Here is a 16,171-nt window from a genome sequence, read left to right as displayed (position 1 = left end):
ACAAGAGCGATAGTAATGAAGCTTTATTCATTCCTAGATGTCTCCACTAAGTGAGGTTTAATGGTGGCCAAACACTCTAGAGGATTTTTAAACTTTCTTTAATTCAAAATGGATTTTTTTGGGGGGGAGGGCGGGGGAGGAAGACTATTTCATCCACTCCATTTCTGAGGCATTTTCAGGCAGTGGATCCTTTCTCACATCAAGCTACAGGGAACATGAGGAAAGCCACTTTAACACACAAGTCGGTGCAGAGGCAGAGGTGGGACAGCAGCCATCTTGGCCATTTGTCTCCTGTGGGGAAGCAGGGAGGTGGAGGAGACATTTCTGTGAGGTGGGAGTAAGTTAGGAGGTGGGGAAGTAGAGAAGAGGAGGAAGGGCTGTGATAGGGAGGGTGTGAATACAGACTATGGTTAGGGACACAGCTCTAGCTAGGCTCTTATACTGTGCCCATCACTCTAGTCTCCATGACTCAAACCTAGCTGGGCAATACTGAACTTACATAAGTGGGATGGGAGTGTCCACCCCTCACAAGTCCTGAGTGGGTTACTTGGGCCAGGAGGGACCCATTAACCTTAGATGCGGCACCTCAGGGGAACCAGGGATTGACAGGGCCTAATGACAGATGAAGCCCAGCTGGGATCGGAGTACAAAGCCAGGAAGCGAGAGCAGGAAGGGCTGCAGGGAGGAAATCTGCAGTCACTTCCTAAAGGGAAGGGTGCTGGTCAGGGACAATGAGGAGATCCAGGAGGCGCATAAGCCCTGGGGTCCTGCCTGGGACTAGGGAGTTCTACAGGAGGCCTAAAGGGGTAACAAGTAGCCACAAGGAGCAGAGGAAGCTCTGGGGGGTAAACCCAGTGATAGGCAAGATATAGAGAGGTGGGGTAGGAAGAGGGCCAGGAAAACAGTCACAGAGTCTGAGACTGAGCAGACCGACGTTGCTAATCCTAAAGTCACTGGGCTGAAACCCGGAGCTGTAGCCGGGCCTGGTTCCCCTACCAGCCACTGGCAATGTGGCACAGGACATGGCATTGGGAATGAAACCTGCCTGAGATGGCATGTGCACAGCTCAGTCAGTGGGACTTTGTCACCCTGGTATGGGGGGATCATATATAATGACCTGACCAAAGAGCTGAGTCACAGATGAGAAAGGGTCACAGTGTGAGCAACCAACGGAAGGGGGTGCCAGATGGGGCGAACGCTAATTCCCAACCACAAAGAGGCACCCCTGCAGAGAGTGAAACCCTTTACAAGGAGGAATGGACCCTAAAAGATAATGCTGAATGCACAGGATACAGGAAGGAAGGAAGCAATACACCCGGACCGTACACAGACCTCACAGCAATAGAAAGGCACCTCAGTCGCACCCACCACAGAGATCTGTGCTCTGCTCTCTGGATGAAGATGGCTTCTGTGTATAATGGGAGACAAAAATACAGCAGTTGCTCAAGGGCTCAATCTTTCCTCCACTGAAGTCATTGGGAATGTTTCCCTTAACTTCCGTGACAGCTGAATCAGGTGCCCATGCAATAAAAACTAGAGATGGGGAGAAGTGGAATGACTTTTGGATCCATTTACTTAGATTGGAAGCTCTTTGAGGCAGGGACTGTCTTTTTATTGTGTGTTTGCATAGCACCTAGCGCATCAGGGCCCTGGTCCATGACAAGGGCTGCTAGCTGCTATTGCTAAAGCAACAATAGTCATACTGATGCTCTATAGGAATATGCTGTATCTTATTGTTTCCAACATACAGCTGTTTATTTATCATCCCCAAACTCCCACCCCTTGAATTCATTCCTGCCCTTCAAGGGCTGAAAGAAGAAAAGAACACGCAAAGCCCAGTTCTACCACAGCAAGCCACAAAACAACACGCTGATAACCAGCCACAGCAAAAAGGCATTGAAACTCAGGGCTATATCTGAACTGCTTTTGTTCTCAGGGGAGTGAGGTTGCCAAGGTGAAGGTTAAAAGGCCATCCTTGGGGACAGACAATCAGTGTTGAGAAGTACCACTGACATGCACCTGCTGGACAATGCACGTCTGTCTTTGTAACAACTCCTTCCACAGGCTGTAAGGATTTGAAGTGAGGATCTGTTGCACCCAAGCACAAACCACAACTGCTTGAGTTAAAGGACTGAGGCCCAGATTTTTGGAAGGTATTTAGGTGTTGCTTTGGCCAGCATTGCAGCGCCTAACTGAGTGAGGAGACTAAATCTCATTTTCAAAAGGGACTTAGACACTTAGGAGTCTAAATTCTGCCAGCAGTAGACAGGAAATCTAGATTGACTTTTTGGGATGACTCCTACTTTGGTTGGTCACCCCTTTCCCATTAATCAACCTGTGGGTGGGAATCTGGGGGAGGAAATCTCCAAAGATTCCCTCTATCCTCCCATTGGGGTGCCTTGCTTACCCCACCAAAAACTGTACTGGGCCAGTTAAAGCGATACAATGTTCTAGTGCAGACAAGTGCTAAGGCTTGTGTGAATTACTACACTGATTATTAGAAGGACAAGCAAAATGTTCCATAGGTTCTTCTGCCCCTTGGCATGAGTCATTCACACAGATTGTAACCTTGGGGCCCGTTCTGCACTTCAGGTAAGCGAGTTCTGTGACTACTGTTGTTTGCTGTAAGGATGGTAAAACACATATGTATCTAATTTCCTCAGTCAGGTCAGATTTGCATTGAGAACCGCATATAGCAGACAAACAACTCTCTCCGGTGTCGTAAAAGAGCAATGACACAAGAATGGGAAATCCAGTCATATTAATTCATGTACCCCATGAAATCAAGCCTGGATTATGTTTTGTTCAGTAAAAGGATTCCTGCATGCTAAATGTATCTCAACTGATTATTAAAAACTGCCTTACGGAGAGCCTGCTTTGTCTCTCTGGTTTGGGGGGTGAATGTGTATGATCGTTCTGAATTCTATAGCAGGAGTCCATGATTGTGCATGCAAACTGCAAGGTGCCCTTGATTCCCCATTTGCACATGGAAGTACGCTAACTATGTGCAAAGGTTGGTGTGCATTTTAGTGCCCGGCTCATGGACCTTCCTTTCCAGCAGTTAGGCACATGGGTACTATGCAAATTATTATCCAGTTGAAAATTAGAAATGTGTGGTGTTTGTTTAAAGAACCGCTAGTCTGGCAAGTTGTAGAAGAGATTCTATTTAGAAATAAAATCTGCTTGAATATTTTTTGACTCTGTCCTCTGGCAAGCATCTTTGTTATAAGCCGGTCTGCTCAAAGCCACATCAAATGCAAGTAGCTGTCTTTTTAGTGTGCAAGTACAAATAAGGCTTGTTTCTTTTCCTTGCCGGCAAAGAAAAAGGTGACATGCTGGATCCTTTACTATCCAGTTTTGATCATATCTCACTTCTACTGCACTTAAGGTCATGGCTTCCCGAGCCAGTGCAGGAGAGCTGGATTTCTGAGACGGGTGAGAATGAGAGAGAGAGAGAGAGAGAGAACTCCATCCCTAAAAGCCAGCTAACAGCTGAAACAACCCAAGTGGGCTGAGCAGTGCGTCTCTTGTGTGTTAAGTGATTTGTTGAAATTCAAGCTCGGTTGTACTTGGTAGGTCCGCTACAGTCCCCAGGGTTCCTAAGGCTGTTGAAATAAGAAAGAGAGGGAATGTGAGGCTGGCAGCTCAGCTGAGTATGCAGATAAAATTCCAGCAAAACTGTGCAATAACACACACTCCCTCTAGTGGTTATAATGGGAAAAAGGCCTAGGCTGAGTTTGCAAAAACATCTTCTGGTCCGAGGGCCACACGAACCAGAGATTTAAAGAGAATCTGAAATATTTTTAGCATGAAAAGCAAAAAAATCAATTTGAAGCTACTGAGGGTCCCATATAGCTAACAGGATACATACACCAAGTCCCTAATCTTTCAAATGCTTATACACTTGTTTGACATTAAACATAGAACCACAGGGTTAGAAGGGACCTCACATGTCATCTAGTTTAACTCTCTGCCAAGATGAAAGATTTGTTGTGTCTGAACCATCCTTTTTGAAAATCTCCAGAGAAGGAGCTTCCACGACCTCCCTAGACAGTCTGTTCCATTGTCCTACTGTTCTTACAGTTAGGAAGTTTTTCCTGAGATTTAATCAATCTTCTATGCTATAGTTTGAACCCATTGCCTCTTGTCCTGTTCTTTGTGGCAAGAGAGAACAACTTTTCTCCATCTTTTTTATGGCAGCCTTTCAAGTATTTGAAGACCGCTATGATGTTCTCTTATTAATTTCCTCTTTTCCAAACTAAACATACCCTGTTCTTTCAACTTTTGCTCATATGGCTTGCATTTCATCCCTTTCAGATTCTCTAAATAATTTCTATACACTGGAGCCAAAATTGGACACAGTTCTCCAGCTAAGGCCTAACCAGCGCTGAGCAGAGCGGTAATATCACCTCCCATGACTTGTATGCTATGCCTCTGTTAATGCAACCTAAAATTGCATTTTGCTTTTTTTTTTTTGCAATAGCATCGCATTGCTGACTCATGGTGAGGTTGTGATCCACCACAACTTCCAGATCCTTCTCAGCGGTGCTGCTGCCAAGCTAGTTATCCCCTATTCTGTATTTGTTTTTTCTTCCTTAAGTGTAGCATCTTACACTTGTCTTTGTTGAATTTCATTTTGTTGTCTATAGCCCAGTTCTCCAATTTATCAAGATCCCTCTGAATTTTAGCTCTATCCTCCAAGGTGTTGGCAGGCCCTCCACCCCCAGTTTTGTGTCATCTGCAAATTTGACCTGTATGCTCTCTATTCCTACATCCAGGTCATTAATAAAGATGATGAACAATACTGAATCCAGAATAGATCCCTGTGGAACCCCACTTGAGACCTCCCTCCGATCCAACATCATTCCATTAAATAGTTCTCTTTCTTTAGGGTTGTTTAACCAATTATGTCTCCACTTAATGGAAGTTCTGCTGAGCCCACATTTCTCCAGCTTACTTATGAAAATGTCATGTGGGACTGTGTCAAAAGCCTTGCTGAAGTCCAGATAGATTATGTCCACCACATTCCCATTATCCAACAAACCAGTTACGCCGTCAAAGATGGAAATCAAGCGGGTTTGGCGTGATTTGTTCTTAGTAAAATCATAGAATCATAGAATATTAGAGTTCGAAGAGACCTCAGGAGGTCATCTAGTCCAACCCCATGCTCAAAGCAGGACCAACCCCAACTAAATCATCCCAGCCAGGGCTTTGTCAAGCCGCAGTTTAAAAATCTCTAAAGATGGAGATTCCACCACCTCCCTAGGTAACCCATTCCAATGCTTCACCACCCTCCTAGTGAAAAACCTTTTTCCCAATGTCCAGCCTAGACTACCCCCACTGCAACTTGAGACCATTACTCCTTGTTCTGTCATCTACTACCACTGAGAACAGCCTAGCTCCATCCTCCCTGGAACCCTCTTTCAGATAGTTAAAGGCTGCTATCAAATCCCCCCTCATTCTTCTCTTCTGCAGACTAAACAAGCCTAGTTCCCTCAGCCTCGCCTCATAAGTCTTGTGCTCCAGCCCCTAATCATTTTTGTTGCCCTCCGCTGGACTCTCTCCAACTTGTCCACATCCGTTTTGTAGTTGGGGGCCCAAAACTGGACACAATTCTCCAAATGCAGCCTCACCAATGCCGAATAGAGAGGAATAATCACTTCCCGCGATCTGCTGGCAATGCTCCTACTAATGCAGCCCAATATGCTATTAGCCTTCTTGGCAACCAGGGCACACTGTTGACTCATCCAGCTTCTTATCCACTGTAACCCACAGGTCCTTTTCTGCAGAACTGCTGCCTAGCTCGTCAGTCCCCAGTCTGTAGCTGTGCATGGGATTCTTCCATCCTAAGTGCAGGACTCTGCACTTATTCTTATTGAACCTCATCAGATTTCTTTTGGCCCAATCCTCCAATTTGTCTAGGTCCCTCTGTATCCTATCCCTACCTTCCAGGGTATCTACCACTCCCCCTAGCTTAGTGTCATCTGCAAACTTGCTAAGGGTGCAAGCTACCCCACCCTCCAGATCATTAATGAAGATGTTGAACAAAACCGGCCCCAGGACCGACCCCTTGGGTACTCTGCTTGTGAGCAGCTGCCAGCTAGACATGGAGCCATTGATCAATACCTGTTGAGTCCGATGATCTAGCCAGTTCTCTATCCATTTTATAGTCCATTCATCCAACCTATACTTCTTTAACTTGCTGATAAGAATACTGTGGGAGACTGTATCAAAAGCTTTGCTACAGTCAAGGTATATCATGTCCACTGCTTTCTCCACATCCACAGAGCCAGTCACCTGTTCATAGAAGCCAATCAGGTTGGTCAGGCATGACTTGCCCTTGGCGAATCCATGTTGACTGTTCCTGATCACCTTCCTCTCTTCTAAGTGCCTTAAAATGGATTCCTTGAGGACCTGCTCCATAATTTTTCCAGGGATTGAGGTGAGGCTGACTGGTCTGTAGTTCCCTGGATCCTCTTTCTTCCCTTTCTTGAAGATAGGCACTATATTTGCCTTTTTCCAATCATCAGGGACCTCCCCCAATTGCCACAAGCAAATCCATTCTGGCTGCTAGTGATGACCCCTCCATCCTCCAGGTATTCACAAATTGAATGTTTTATACATTGCTCTAGAAGCTTCCCAGGTATTAAAGTCAGGCTGACTGGTCTATAGTTCCCTGTCTCCTCTTTTTTCCCTTTTAAAGATGGGCACTACGTTAGCCTTTCTCCAGTCTTCCGGCATCTCTCCTTTCATCCATGAGCTTGCAAATATTATTACCAGTGGCTCTGAGATTTCTTCAGCTAATTCCTTCAGTATCCTGGGGTGAACAGCATCAGGCCCCATCAACTTGAATTTATTCTGATTGGTCAGAAAATCTCTGACGTGTTCTTCACTTATCCTGATCTATCCCCCTTCCCCTTTATTGTCTATGGTAACTTTGCTAGTCGCCCAGTCACATTGTTTTTGTGAGAAGACTGAAGCAAAGTAGGCACTGTGCAGCTCTGCATGATGAGTGATCTGATGATGTCCATGAGATAGCTAGAAAGGCCCATTAGAGCATCTCGTTTCACAGGCCATCAAATATCACACAGTGATACTTGCATTGGCCCAATAGAATGCTTTAGTTAGAAACCAATCTTCCAGAGAGGCATCCAGTATGGATCTGAAGGCATCCAAAAATGGAGTGTCCACCATTTCCTTGGGAGTTTGCCCCCATGATTAATCACCCTCACTGTTAGGAGCTTCTGCCTGGTTTATAATTTCAATTTGTCTGGCTTGAGCTTCCAGCCATTGGTTCTTGTTCTGCCTTTCTCCGTGAGCTGAAAGAGCCTTTGACTAGCCAGTAAAGATAAGCATGTGGGTAAGTGGCCACAGAATTGGAACCTAGATAGGCATAAAGCTGGACAACATTTTTCAAATCCCTTTTTTTTTTTAAATGAGAAACAGTCTTCCAGAAACAAAAGTTTCCACAAGAACATTTTTATTCCTTTAACACAGCTTTTGCTGACGTTGTCAGTGCTTGGCTTTCAGTCTGCTTGCTTTCAGTTGTCAGGATGGGTTGGCCTGTGCTGGCACTCTGGGGGTTGGTGGGTGGGCACCGGTGCGTGATGCCACAGGGGAAGGTTGGCAGGCGCTGGTGCATGGAGCCCTGGGGGACAGTTGACAGTATCAGGCAGTCCCCATTTCAGAATGGACGCGATTCAATCCCCAGCTTTCAATGTGAGAGTAGAACTGCCAGATGGGTCTGCTTCACATGCTAATCCCACCAGACTGCTGCACGTTGGGTGACACTGCTCAGCCAACCCTCCATGTTGCAATCCTTTGTTTGAAATATTGGGGCTTCAGGAAACCCCCTGCCTTTAACTGATAAAAGACAGAAATTGGGAGAGACTGGAGAAGAGGGATAAAGTCACCACCTCTTCCACCCCACACCCATTTTTCTCTTCAGTGACTGTTCCAGGTGACAGTCAGGCTGCCCTCTTTAAGGCACAGAAGCTCCGCCCCTGGACACCTGCCAAGAGAAGGTTCCTCGGCCGTCGAGGGCTAATTATTCCTGGAAAGTCCAGCTTATGCATGTGCACATGCCCCCATGAGCACACACTGTGTGTTTTTACATTACTCTCCTACCCTGCTGAAAACCAAAAACATGGAATACACGGCAAACAGGCATTCACAGTAAAAAGGACATTCAGGAGTGAGGCAGGTACTGAAGGCCAGGTCCCTGCTGAAGTTACCCTATGACCCAGGGCCCTTTTCCCCACACCTTGGGCCGCAGCCCTCCTGTCTTGACAGGTCACCTAGACACATGGAGCCTCTGCCCCCAGGAGTCCTACACCTACCCACTCCAAGAAGCCTCAGTCCTCTTTCTGTCCCAGCCTAGGAGCTACTGCCTCCCCCTACCTGCTCGTTTCTCCTCCCTGCTGGTGGGCTCAGATATGTCCTGCTTCCGGGTCGCTGGCACCAAGAGGAGCCACTTTGGTTTTGGCAGATTGTGGGCCCTTTGAGATTTTTCCACTCGGCTCATCCAGAGCACCTCATCTAGTTCTCTGGGATCCAAAAACCCCAGTGCCACTCCAGCTCGTCACTCAGGTCACTTTATCAGGCATGTAATGCTCTTTGTCCATGCTGGCCCAGCCCAAATGCAGGAGACTTGGGAACAGGGTGATACCACAACTCCAGTTCATGTGACACACCACAGAGTTTATATCTTCCCTAGACACCAACATCTATACTTCTTGCATGTAAGGACCGATTGCTTTGCACGTTGTACTCCTGCCTACTTTGTTTACTCTAAACATACCCACACTATGCTGTGTTGTTGTAGCCAGGTTGGTCCCAGGAGGTGGGAGAGACAAGGTGGGTGAGGTAATATTTTTTATTGGAACAATTTCTGTGGGCAGAGACAAGCTTCTGAGCTTACACAGAGCTCTTCTTGTTGCTTGATCCTTTTTAATCGTCAATATTTGTATTGATTGACCATTGTTCCTGATTAATGAGCTGAGGGTAATAGGGTTCTTGTCCCAGAAGCAAGCTACACAGATCTAAAACCAACGAGTTCAATATTTTGTAGGGAACCTCTGGGTGTATGGCAAGGACACTCACACTGAGGGCAAAGCAAAGCCTTCGTGATTTTTATTAGGGTTAATAATAAAGCCAGAAAAGGTCCAAGCCACATAAACCGATAGGAATACAGTACTGGGGATAGCCATGGTATCATTCTTTGCGCATGCTCTTAGACTTGCATACTCACCACCCTTCGTTGAGGACCTGGTGGTGAGAGACAAAGGACCAGCCCTGACTCTGGCAAGTAGAATGAGTCTGATGGCCCAGCGTGAGGGTTCCACCAACACTGACCTCACCTGAGCTGATTTTTGTCTGGGAGTGGGGTCAACTTTTGAAAGGTCTTTGTGTGTGGAGGTGGGGGCAGAGACTGAATCTCTGGCAGGTGCCCCTGGAGAACCCCACCCTTTGTTTCTATGGCCTGTCTAGGGCTTAGCACCTAGCATGGAGATGAACACCTGATGCATGCTGAGAAGCTGTCCTTGATGTGCCATGCACTCATATGGGTGTTGGAGCTTCACCACAGAGGTCAGCAGCAGACACACCACGTGGCGAAGAATGGGCTAAACAGCCTGCATTGCTGGGTACACAGACACACCACGGGAGTGGGTGAGGATTGAATATGGGCCCTGCATCTCCAATAGAATCATAGAAGATTAGGATTGGAAGGGACCTCAGAAGGTCATTTAGTCCAACCCCCTGGTCAAAGCAGGACCAACCCCAACTAAATCATCCCAGCCAGGGCTTTGTCAAGCTGGGTCTTAAGAACCTCTAAGGATGAGATTTCACCACCTCCCTAAGTAACCCATTCCAGTGCTTCACCACCCTCCTAGTGAAAAACATTTTCCTAATATCTGAACTAGACCTCCCCCACTGCAACTTGGGACCACTGCTCCTTGTTCTGTCATCTGCTAGTGCAAGCTCCGTCATGCTCCCTTTCAGGAAGCCAGAGAAGGCTCTGCCTGAGACACCCCCTCTCCATTCCCTCTGCCAGACTGTTGCTGCGGTGACAATGAAGGAGCAGGAGAACGCCTGCGAGAGATTCCCAGGACTTCACAGTTGGGTGTCACTGGAAGCCATTTACAGCGTATTCTGTAGAGCAGTGTTTCTCAACCTTTTTGATACCAGGGACTGGTTTGCTGCTTTACTAAACTGTGTCAATTAGATCTCAGGGACTGGCACCGGTCCACAGACTGGTTGTTGAGAAACACTGCTGTCAAGAACATTTTTTTTCCCTCCTCCCAAGTAGTTCCTAGGAATAATCCCACTTAACTTTGTTTCTCTAGCATGTTATTTCAAAGAGTCCTTTCAAGCTCATAACACTCCCCATGGTTTACATTAACCATCTGTGGCCTTTATTTAAGCTGAATTGATATAGTAATCCATAGTTCTGTGTTAAACCACAGTGGCCCTAGTGAATGAGTCCATCTTCTCTGCTGCTAGTTTTAAGGTCAGCAGAGTGCGAGTCCCCTTGAGGGTTTTCCTTAGGTTTGGAGACTCCAGGAACACACATAGGAGCGGACCATGAGCTCTCTGGGTGATGCTGTGGCCAAAAGGACTAATGTAATCCTGGGCTGCACAAACATGGGAATCTTGAGGGGGAGCAGACAGATTATTGGTCCAGTTCTGGGGAGCAGCTGTTATTTTGCACCAGAGGCAACACAGCTGCTGAGCGTGGGGGAGCTCGGCCGGGCGTTACTGGCAGTAGCCTTTGGTAAGAGTTGAGTCCCTAGCCATCTTTTCCATCCTATAAATAAATGCTCAATATAGTGGACACATTGTGGCTGTACCGATGAAATATTCATGGAAGTTAGATCAACGACTGCTTTCTTTGAAGAATAAATGGGATCTGTTACTAATTGTCTTTTAACATCTTCCTTCACTATATAAGGACTAGAGTTAGTTTGGTTAGGCTTCAATTCCAATATAATAGTAAAAGTTTTATTAAAATTATTAGTGCCAAAAGTTTTTCATGCCCCACTTCCTCTTCTGGTTATATCTTGCTGACCTTTACAGCAATAAGAAAATTAAGTTTGATTTAGATCATTTTTCTCACACCCTTGATATTGTTCACTATTTGTCCATACCAAGGTGGCTGTAAGCTTAACTCATTCTTTGACACAGTTTTGTGCTGCGGTATGCAATGAATTGATATTATCGTATATCCTCCTCGTGCATCAACAGTTCTAAATAGAACATTACCTATTTTAACATCGTTATGGGCCCATTTTATCGCTATGGTTTTCTTTTCTTCTTTTATCCACTAAGGGGTGTACCATGTTACAAAACCAGAGGAAGATTTTTCTTTTAAAATCTGGGTGCAATTACTTAATGCTGCATAATGCCATATACAAACCCCTCCTCCTCTATACAATAACATGGATTTATCTTCATTAGTTACAATTGATATACCCTGGTATGCAGATGCCATATCCATCACATGTGCCCATGTTTTCCTTTTGCTCATCCAGATCCATTGACATCTTTCTTCATTTTGTGAGATCCCTTTGTAAGTCTTCACAGTCTCCTTTGAACTTAACTATTATGTAATTTTGTATCATCAGCAATCTTTGACACCCACTGTTTACCCATTTTTCAAGATCATTTAGGTATATGTTTACAGCACTGCTCCCAGTACAGATTCCTGGGAGACCCTGCTATTTACCTCTCTCCATTGCGAAAACTGACAATTTTTTCCCACCATTTGCTTCCTACCTTTTAACTAGTTACTGATCCACAGAGGATCTACCCTCTTATCCCATGACTGTTTAGTTTACTTAAGAGCCTTTGGTGAGGGACTTTCTCAAAGGCTTTCTGAAAGTCCAAGTAGGCAATATCCACTGGCTCACCCTTGTCCACATGTTTCTTGACTCCCTCAAAGAATTCTAAGAGTGGTGAGGCATGATTTCTCTTTACAAAAGCTGTGTTGACTCTTCCTCAACAAATTGTGTTAATCTATGTGTCTGCTAATTGTGTTCTTTACTATAGTTTCAACCACTTTGCCTGGAACTGAAGTTAGGCTTACCCGCCTGTAATTTCCAGGATCGCCTCTGAAACCTTTTTTAAAAATTGGTTTCACATTAGCTATCCGCCAGTTATCTGGTACAGAGACTGATTTAAGTGATGGTTACACACCACAGTTAGTAGCTTTGCAGTTTCATATTTGAGTTCCTTCAGAACTGTTGGGTGAATCCCATCTGGACCTGGTGACTTATTACCGTTTAATTTATCAATTTGTTCCAAAATCTCCTCTACTGTCATCTCACTCTGGGACAGTTCCTCAGATATATCACCTAAAAAGAATGGGCCAGGTGTGGGAATCTCCTCACATCCCCTGCAGTGAAGACAGATGCAAAGAATTCATTTAGCTTCTCCACAGTGGTCTTGTCTTCCTTGAGTGCTCCTTTAGCTCTTCGATCATCCAGTGGTCCCACTGACTGTTTCACAGGCCGCCTGCTTCTGATGTCCCTTCAATAACTGCCAGTTTTGAGAAAATGTGGTTTCCAAAGTGCACCAGGGTCATTGGTGGGACAGACGTGCCCCTAGTTTGCCCTCCTCAAAAAGCACAAGAGTACATAAGCCACAAAGGGGACTACTCCATTATTATGCAAGCGCTCGTGGACCACAGAAGTTAATTCATGGACTCCAAAGTGGGCTGCACTGAAAAGTTGATGAATATGAGTTTTCTGCTGATCAGGAATTTACTTTTACGGACAGGTTGGTGCACTATTCCCACCTAAAGACTTTGTCATAATGGAATAAGTGTTATACTAGGAGATCCATGCACCCTGTTTTGCCTTGGCTTATTAAACTGTACCCTGATCTCAGAGGCCCTGCAGAAGAAGGTTTAATTACACTTGCAGTAGATGTAGCATGGTGGCTGAATATGTGTTCGGCAGATTAAAATTCTGCTGCCACTCTTTACAGAACTGTTTGTATGCCACTGTAATTGGTGCCATCCCCATTCCTGTGCTTTTTACAATCTTTGTGAATCCAAAAGTGAGCCATTTGCACTGGATTAAACCTCTGAGAGTAATGGATTGCTGAACTGGTACGCTCAGCCCAAAAGTCCATCTGCTACAACTGGAGCAGGCAGAACCTATGCAACAGAGATCAAGGATGCTTTGTGCACCCAGCTTTGAACTTGCTTGGACCAATGGAAAAGAGAGAATATTACATTTATGAATGTATTTGTACAGCAATGTACACAGTGAGTTAAGCACTAGAGCTGTAAACTACAATTGGGGTAGTGATTGTCAGTTTTCTAATTACACATATTCCGTGTTGGGGCTGAGGGAAAATGATAGTGTGTGAGATAAACTGTGGATTTCCATTGTGGCAGGATCTGAAAAGATAATTTGTGTTTGGGTACAGCTTTCCAGTTATGGCTTTTCATGTCTCTCTCTTTATTCTTCAAAGTACATGTCCTGTGATGTGATGCAGTGAAGGTAACATGTTTTCTTAATGAAATAAAGACCTGTACTTGTTCACATGGATGCTTACAAAATTACATTATTAAAGAATTAGCAGGCTGCCAAGAAAACACCACAAGTTTCTAATAAAGTTAAGTGTGTAACACAAACACTGAACGGTGCAAAACAGTGAACCAGTGCAAACAATTTTTAAAAATTTAAATCTCCAGTTTCTGTGCGTTCACTTTACCCCATGTTTTCCTTTCCCTTTCTACCAGGATTTGTATGCACTTGGTGCTGCTGCACCAGAATGGAGGATGGCTCGGGGGTGGAGGCCTGCACTGGGTATATTTGCCCTGTCCAACTAGCATTCAGTGCTGGTACCATGGGCCACCCAATGATGGTATTATTGTCCAATGCATTTGTGGCCTGCAGGACATGGTACCATGGAGGAGACTCAGAATGGTATGGGAAGAGCAGAGCCTGCACGCTTATGGCTGTTAGCACAAGCAGCCTTTCCAAAAGGTTTTTCTGCTGTTATCTACCTTCCTGAAGTTATGTTCCTGCTCCTGAAACTGTGGTGCAAGTCTCTGTTGATACTGGACACTTAGTGATCAGTGTGGATACCAGTAAGATACAGTACGCCGGATTTGCAGCTCAGTAAGGCTTCATGTGCAAGGTTTTCTATAAATATACTAGTTAAATACAAAGCCTAAAATTAACTACAAAAACCATACTCACTAAACCGGAGAGTTAAGCAGTCACTCAGAAGGCTGTATCCAGGAACGGCTTTCTTCAGGGGCCCAGCCAGGGAGTCAGTGGATCCTCTGGTACAACTGACAGCACCTCCTGCAGAATCAGGCGTTGATGGAGCATGCCCCTTTGTCTAAGTGGTGACTTTTTATACCTCTCTATACACAACTTTCACCCCATTACCCATCTCTTTATTACTACATATTCTATTACCTACATAGGGGTCTCACCCTTGACTACATTCCATTCTCACCATGATAATTGGGATAGTCAAAAAAACATCTGGGGATAGGAGAGGCAGTGAGAAAATATGCCCCTTGGCAGTGGGAAAATGTACCCCCAGACTTTCAAGGATAACTTGTTATTCCCCTCACCATTATCTATGTGCAGCTGCAAGCATGCATGTTCTGTATTTCGTCTTATGATGTGCCATGGTATGCAAAAACCGAGACATCTACAAGGTTACTCAGTGTTCCTATTTGTCTCTGCCAGCCATAAGATGTCAGGCTGCTGAGGCCAGAATGGTTAATCAAGCAACTTAAGCTATGCTAGGCCCCAAAACAGTGGTCAAGCAACTCAAATTGCACTGGGCCACCAACAGTCTCTCCTTATACTCTGTAGTCTCTATGTGCCTTTCCGTTCGCTATGAACACTTACCCCTTTGGTACTGGAGCTGCTGGTTGGTCCTGTTCAGGATGACTACCTTAAGGTTGTCGTAGACATGCTTCCTCTTTGACTGCACTGTGACAGTGGCAAACCTTAGGCTCCTGCTGGGGGATGAAATAAAAAAGATAATGTGTATATATATCTTTTATATATATATATATAAATTATTAAAAGAACTCCAGATGTGTGGGCTTTTTAATGTAATGGCTTTTGGGTACTTCATGATTTTTGAATTCTTGGAGTTGTCACTTTATCATGGGGTTGTATATCTATGTGTAGAAGAGTTTTAGTAGAAATTTGCCTTTGAGAAGGATTTCAGCCAAGATAGGATAGTGCCCTTGAGGCCAGATTTTTAAAAGGTGATGAGTGGGATTTTCAAAAACCTCTGGGTGCTTTCAGCCCTGAAAAAATCTGGCCTAGAATGAACATTTGGGAACCAACTTCTATACACAGGGTGACATCCTCAGTCACTAGAGTTCTCAGACAGAGAGGCAAAACAGTTGAAAAAGGCATTCCCCGTTGGCGGATCAAAAAGGAAACTGAGGTATTTTTGTCACCAACTCAGGAAATCAGTTAACCTAGAGTAATATGATCTCAAAGTAATTATAAAGGTTATAAAAAAAGAACAAGAAATTAGAATTAAGACCTGTAAATTATAGTTTTTGCAATTACAAACAGGAAATGTTACAGTAGAAACAGATGTGATTGCTGAATATACAAGCAACTTAATATTTTCAATAATTTGTTATTAAAAATATAAATAGCACAATGACATCTATCTGCACAATTTCAAAGGTAAACATTGAGGAGCTAAACAATAAAAATAAATAAAGTAAATAATTTAATGGAGTGAAACTATATAACAGACAACAAGAAAAGGAAACCAATTCAGGGAATCAGAACAGTAGATAAGACAAATATGTAAAGTGTTATGAGGCTTTATTCAGTCATAGGGTTGATGAAGGATTCTTTTAAAGACTAAAAATATGTATGACAACTATTTTTCTGAGGGGGGCATATGTAAAATATTTCACTGAATTCATGCTCCTTTGATCGATCAGTCCATCAGTTCAGACAGGGAAAAGCAGCCTGGTCCAGACATTGGGATGCCCTGTGACGAACACAGCCCTGGGAAGCGGGTGCTGAGATGTAGCACCCTGGGAGAGGGAAATAGGTGCCTCTGCCCCCCCTAAACCTTATTTTGTCAGCCAGTGCAGATAGGTCACCCCGTTTGAAGTAACTTTTATCCTCTGCCCCACCCTGTCCTGAGGTTTCCCCTC

At 44.7% G+C, this 16,171-nt stretch overlaps 1 long non-coding RNA gene across 1 annotated transcript; it reads right to left on the bottom strand.

Annotated features, from left to right (window-relative positions):
• Positions 1-7,519: 7,519 nt before the first annotated feature.
• LOC137153368 (uncharacterized) lies at positions 7,520-15,197 on the bottom strand. The gene is made up of 3 exons (XR_010919775.1): positions 14,883-15,197; positions 14,214-14,321; positions 7,520-7,648 (listed from the first exon to the last, which is right to left on the bottom strand). It is a non-coding gene; the product is annotated as an uncharacterized lncRNA (long non-coding RNA).
• Positions 15,198-16,171: the final 974 nt, after the last annotated feature.

The sequence above is a fragment of the Emydura macquarii genome, unplaced genomic scaffold, assembly GCF_026122565.2.
Source record: "Emydura macquarii macquarii isolate MOO-44397 ecotype Brisbane River unplaced genomic scaffold, CSIRO-AGI_Emac_v2 contig_1253, whole genome shotgun sequence".
Taxonomy (NCBI): domain Eukaryota; kingdom Metazoa; phylum Chordata; order Testudines; family Chelidae; genus Emydura; species Emydura macquarii.
This window is presented reverse-complemented; position numbering and strand designations above follow the sequence as displayed.